The sequence below is a fragment of the Vombatus ursinus genome, unplaced genomic scaffold (genome assembly GCF_900497805.2).
Source record: "Vombatus ursinus unplaced genomic scaffold, bare-nosed wombat genome assembly UNPS02014945.1, whole genome shotgun sequence".
NCBI classification, from domain to species: domain Eukaryota; kingdom Metazoa; phylum Chordata; class Mammalia; order Diprotodontia; family Vombatidae; genus Vombatus; species Vombatus ursinus.
The window spans coordinates 20319310-20326230 of NW_020954723.1; the positions used below are offsets into that span (position 1 = coordinate 20319310).

At 38.9% G+C, this 6921-nt stretch overlaps 1 protein-coding gene across 6 annotated transcripts in view; it reads right to left on the reverse strand.

The window, feature by feature from the left end:
- Positions 1-6921, reverse strand: part of ADCK1 (aarF domain containing kinase 1) — a 209011-nt gene that overhangs the window by 116496 nt on the left and 85594 nt on the right. The gene's annotated exons all lie outside the window — the stretch shown is intronic.

The window sequence follows — 6921 nt, forward strand, 5'->3', positions numbered from 1 at the left end:
ACACACACACACACACACACACACACACACACACAAAGGAGAGGGGGAAAGATGAAGCTTGTGAATGATTATAATAAGTCTGTAAGCTGTGGTTAGGTTCTGATTGCTTAGCTGTAACCCAAAGGATGTAAATATTGACTTTAACATAATAGTGTCCACATTGAGGGGCCACATTTACACCCACAAACTATCCAATGTTTGGCACACTCTGGGTGCCCAATAAAAAGAGATAGATGATGGCAAGGGTTTCATTCTCATAAAGCTAGCAACCATGAAACTGGGTAACAGTGGCTGGCTTCCAAAATAAGAATGAATAAATGAATGAATGAATGAATGGATGGATGGATGGATGGATGAAATAAAGCACTTATTAAGTGCTTATTGTGTACAAAGCACAGTACTAATGCTAAGGATACAAATAGAAAAATAAGACAATCCTTGTTCCAAAGACCTCACATTCTACTGCTCCTTTATTAGAGGATGCAAGTAAGATGGAAAGGTCACATGATCCACAGGGTACAGTGGCAAAGTAGATGTTAATGCTTCTTCTTTAGTGTTATTTCTATTCATGGCACAGTGGAAAGAGCACTTAGCCTGGAGTCAGGAAGATTTGAGTTCAAATCCAGCCTCAGACACTTAGTAGCTGTGTGACTCTGGACAAGTCACTTAACTGCTGTCTGCCTCAGTTTCCTTAACTGTAAAATGGGAATAATAATAGTGCCTATCTCCCAGGGTTATTGTGAGGATGAATAATATTTGTAAAGCTCTTGGCACAGGTCATGGAACACAGTAGGCACTTAAATGTTTGTTTCCTTCCTTTTGAGAGTGCCAAGGACTTTGGTGGCAAGAACTTTCTTTTCTGGGTCATAAGTAGCTGTGGCTGCCATGCCTACAGTAGCAGTGGCCAGGCTGAGTCTCCACAGGGGCTGCTTCCCAGATTGATGACTGAGGGCACTGGGCTAGAAGCATTGCTCTTCCTAATAAGAGACAAATTCTTTCCAATTTAAGGTGAAATCCAGTCAATAATCTAAGACCAACATTTAATGCAGTCATCCAAGTGGATTTTCACATTGCATGCCACCAACAAAAGGTATGCCACAATACTTCTGTTTACAGTCAAAGTTCAGAAATTGCAAAGAGGCATGTTTAGGTTTGATATAAGGAAAAACTGCTTAATAGTGAGAGTTACTCAAAAATAGAACAGATTTCCTCAAGAGGCAGTGAACTCCCCTTATTGGAAGTCTTCAATCAAAAGCTGGATGACCTCTTGTTGATGTTGTAAAAAGGATTTTTTTTTCAGTTATAGATTGGATTGGATGACCTTTGAAGTCCTGTCTAGCTCAGATTCTGAGAAGTTAAGTATTGAGCACCCACTGGGTATATACATGGCACTGTTAATGCCATGTATCAATCAGTAATCAATCAGTCAATGAACAAATCTGTAATAAGCACCTACTGAGCACCAAGAGTAAGACATACCCCTTGATTATAGTCTAGTTGGGGAGACACATCCTTGAAAAGAAAACAAACACAAGGTCACAGAAGTTAAGAGACAAGTGAGTAATATAATCAGTGCTTTCTAAAGGAAGGCAGAGGAGGGTGGGGTTACTGGGAATTAGGTTGGTCAGGGAATCACAGGGTCATAGACCATAGATTTAAAGCTTGAAGGGACCCTGGAGGTCATCTAGTCCAAACCTTTCATTTTATAGATGAAGAAGCTAAGGTTAGTTAGGGGACTTGCCCAGGGATTCAGAGGGATTAGATTCAAACCTGGGATTTAAACCCAGGGCCCCTGACTTCAAATCCAGTACATTTTTAAATGACAGCAATACCAGAAAAATTAAAGTCTTCAACTGGAGACTAGTGCTGAAAGCTTTTCACAGAAATCAGTGTTCTCATCCCCTCCCTATGTTTTGTCCTGTCCATCTACTGCAGAATGCAATCACAACAGGCAGATAACATGTATAATTATTATGTTCTGCCCTACACCTAGCAAATTGTGGGTGCTCAATAGCTATTATTACATGAACTCACTCCTACCATACACCCACTCGAGCTCTCTCCCCCCAAAATCTCTAAGCTCACTAGTGACTCAGCACACAACCATCCAGCTCACTAGCCCACCTTGAAACCTACCTTCAGCCTTTTTTGGTCAGACTCTGTCTGGATGGAAGATGCTACTGACATGGTATCCCGCAGCCTATCCCAAGTAGAGGCCAGCCTAAGCCTCTCTGCTGGGTGTCCATCCTTTCTTCCCTCCCCATCAAACTGGCACAGAAACAGCTGGTACTGCCTCTTTGCCTCTGCTCCATCTTCATTTTACTCTGAGGTCGATAATTTGCCTTATGATTATCTCTCATTACCAACGACCTTGCTGTAATGAGTTTTAATCTGCCTCATATTAATTAAAAACATTTTCATTAGCCAGCTTGGTTTGGAGGGAAAATAGCTAACAGAATGAGCTCAGAGGGCTGGAGAAAGAATGTTGCTCCTATCCCATTTCTAAACATCTAGAAAAGGAGACACTCAAGTCCTGAAGAAGAGAGCTACAATGATCAATCTGGAAAAAATAGGGTTACTGAAATTAGTCGTGGAGAAATCATGTCCATAGGTTTTGCAACTGTGTCTATATCAAAAAGGACCATGAGTTGGCTTAATTTAGATTTCAGAAAGCCTTTCTCCTTCATCTCCCCTTTAATTGAAAAGTCTAGATTGGACATTCCACCACTGAGCCTTCAATATAGAACCAATAGAGTAGTGTTTAGCATCAACAACCCCTATCTTCCCAATTCCCACAGGAGGGGTAAAACTAAGATGCCAACATATGTGTTTTTTGTCACAGAATTTAACTTCAATACTTTCCTTTCTCTGCTCCTGGAGAGAAGATGGTTTTAAGAGCCCTTTCCTAACTGTCAGACCATGTCCTGAACTGCCCTTTGGGCAACAAAGTTGGACTTTTCATAACTTGAATCTTAGGATCTCAGAGGGGATCTAGTCAAACTTCCTCATTTTTACAGATAAGGAAACTGAGGCCCAAAGAAATTAAGTGACCTGTCCAAGATCAAAGAGATAATAAGTAGAAACTTAGGCTGTTAAGATTCAAACCCAGATCTTTGAATTCCACTGTACCATCTTATCTACAAGAGTGGCATGATCAGATCTGCACATAAGTGAGATTAATCTGGCAGCAGTGTGAATGATGGATTAGAGGGGGTAGGAGACAATGTAGAGAAACTTTAAAGAAACTTGTTCCAAATATGATTCTGCCTCTGGAGGACATTCTCTTCAGTCTAAATAAATACATCTTTAGAATTTCATCTACAAGAAGACTTAAAAAAAATGAAAAAAACCTTTGTACAGAAAAGTAACAAAAATAAACAAAAAAAGACTTAAATGTGTAAGCTCCCCTCTTAGCTTTAAAGCAATTATACCAATAAATTCTGCTTTAATCAACTAATCCCAGGGCCTGTTGTTGCTGTTGTTCAGTTGTTTTCAGTTGTGTCTGACTCTTTGTGAATCCATTTGGGGTTTTCTTGGCAAAGGTATTGGAGTAGTCTGCCATTTCCTTCTCCAGCTCATTTTAGAGATGAGGAAACTGAGGCAGAATTAAGTGACCCAGGGTCACACAGCTAGTGTCTGAGGTTGGATTTGAACTCAGTAGAAAGATGAATTTTCCTGACACTAGGACCAGAACTCTTTATACTTTGCCACTTAGCTCGTTGCTTAATCCCAGGGCCTACGAACTATCAATTAATACATCAGAATGCAATAAAAATTAATTAAGCAGCTATCTAGAAGAAATGAAGCAAGAGTTTAAAAAATGAAATTAAAGTTCTGGAGGTAAGATTTGGAAAGAAACAAACAGCTTAGAAGAGAAAGTGGAAAATTTTACCGAGTAACAGACTCTCAGAAAACTTGAATAGATCAAACAGAAAACAATGACTCCAATGAGACAGCAAGAAATATTAGAACAAAATCAAAAGATTGAAAAAAAATGAAGAAAATGTAAAATATTTGATATAAAAAACCAACTAATCTAGAAAACAGATTAAAGGACAGATAATGACTAGACTCCATGAAAACCATGATAAAAAAAAAAAGCCTGGCCACTATTTTTCAAGAAATCATAAATGACTTATTTAGATTTATTAGAACCAGATTTATTAGATTTGTTAGAATTTATTAGATTTATTAGATTTATTAGAACCAGAGGACAAATACAGAATCCACCAATCATGACTTCAAAAGAACTCAAAAGGGGCAGCTAGGTGGCGCAGTGCATAGAGCACTGGCCCTGAAGTCAGGAGAACCTGAGTTCAAATCCAGCCTCAGACCAAACACTTACTAGCTATGGGACCCTGGGCAAGTCAACCCCAACAGCCTAGAAAAAAAAAACAAAGAAAAAGAACTCAAAAGAGGAAGGCCAGGAATATCATACCCTAAATCCAGAGCTTTTACATCAAAGAAAAAAATTAAAAGGATACAGAAAGAAGTAGGTCACATATCAAGGAATTACAGTCAGGATCACAAAAGACCTGGCAGTTTCTATATAAAGTTGAGGAAACTTTGGAATATAATATTCTAAAAGGCAAAAAAATGCCACCTTACAACCAAAAATAACTTAACCTGAAAAGCTGAGTATAATCCTACAGAGGGGAGAAATGAACCTTTAATGGAATAGGAGACTTTCAAGTATTTCTGATGAAATGACCAAGAACTGTGTAGGAAATTGGGAAAACAAATACAAGAATCCAAAGAAACCTAGAAAAGTAAATTTTTTTGAGAAATTGGAAGGAGCTATATAATGACATGGTGTTAACATAAAAATAGGGGGAAAAGAAACGTGTATTTCTGCAGAATTTTAATGTCTCCAAAGAGTAGTAAGGAAGGTAAATAAGTCCTAGAGTTGGACTGGTGATGTTCTGAGGGTTTGATATAGGGAAAGAGAAGTAAGGGTAAAAGGGGAGATTTACTAGTGTGGAAACGAGAAAAAAAGGGATGGGACTTGCTATTTCTCTTATCTGGAGTACATGAGAGGAAATGTATATGAGAATGAGAAAGGGGTAGGAGAAGGGATACATCAGATGAATCTGACTCTTGAAATAAACAAGATGGGTTAGACATACAAAGACATGGTTTTCTGTAGGTATAACATCAAACACATCAGGAGATCAAGTGGAATAGGAAGGGGGAGAACTTAACATGGAAGAAGGTAATTAAGGAAGGGAATAGTTACCAGTGAAAAAGGAACTTCCTGATCCTAAAGGGTGGATTAAAAAGGCAAAGAAGGGGAAAAAAAAGAACTAAAATCTAAAGGGATGACTTAGACTGCTCCATAGGCCATGGTGGAATGACTGAACAAATTGTGGTAACACTTTATTACCAAATAGGAATGTAACAAAATATCACTGCTCCATAAGAAATGCCAAAAGAAAATTTCAGAGAATCCTAGGCAGCATCATGAACTGATGCAGAATAAAATGAGCATAAACAGGAGAACAGTTTATAAAAGAGCAGCAAAAATATAAATAAAAATAACTTTGAGGGGCAGCTAGGTGGCACAGTGGATAGAGTACTGGCCCTGGAGTCAGGAGGACCTGAGTTCAAATCCCGCCTCACACACATAACACTCACTAGCTGTGTGACCCTGGGCAAGTCACTTAAACCCAACTGCCTCACCATTAATAATAATACTAATAATAACTTTGAAAGACTTTAGAACCCTGATCAAACCAATGACCAACCACATCTCCAGAGGCTCTATGATGAAGTATATTAACCACTTTCTGACAAAGAGGTCATCTTATCATCTCTTTGAGTCTATTGACTCAAAGTGCAGAGAGAGATAAATGTTTTGGGGCATTACCACTATGTGGATTCATTTTGCTTGACTATGCTTATTTATTTATTTATTTATTTAATTATTTATTTGCTTGCTTGCAAGGCAATCAGGGCTAAGTGACTTGCCCAAGGTCACACAGCTAGTAAGTGTCAAGTGTCTGAGGCTGGATTTGAAGTCAGGTCCTCCTGACTCCAAGGCCAGTGCTCTATCCACTGCTCTACCTAGTTACCCCTATACTTATTTTTTACAAGGTTCCCCTCCCCCAAGTTTCTTTCTTTGGGGAAGGGTACACATACACACACATTTTTCCTTACAGGAAAAAATGAATAGCACAGATGGGTTGTAATTACATTATTTTTTCTCTCAAAGTCACTCGTCTTTTCTGAACTTCCCTGTTTCCACAGAGGATACTACCAATCTTTCAAGCCTCCCCAGTCCTCCAACCTCATTTTTATCTTGGACTTCTCACTCTGTTGACTTCTTTCTTTAAAGCTAGAAATGATCTCTTAATTGTAGATTCTGATGATCTTTCCTCAATCTTCATCTTCTTGATTTCTCCAGCATTTGATACCATTCACTACCCTGTCCCCTTTGATCTTTACCGTCTGCTCTCTGGCTTACTGTGACCCTGTTCTTTCTCTTGGTTCTTCCCCTACTTTTCTGACCACTCCTCTCTTCTGCTGATCATCATCTATATCATGCTCCCTAACTATGAGTGTATCCCACAGGCTCTCTTCTGGGTCCTCTTTTTTTTTTCTCTTTATACTTTCTCTTAGTGAACTCATCTATTCCCATGGGTTTAATTATCTCTATGTAGACAGCTCCCATAGCTACATTTTCAGCCATATTCTCTCTCTTGACCTCCAGCCCCACATCACAAACTGCCTATTAGACATTTTGAACCAGATGGTCTACAAGTAACTCAAATTCAACATGTCCAAGAGTGAACAAATTACCTTTTCCTTCAAATCTGCCAGACTTCCAAACTTTTTTTATTACTGTCAAGACTACTGCTATCCTTCCAGTGACCCAGATTTCAAACCATCCTTGACTCTTTACTCTTCCTTACCCTCCATGGC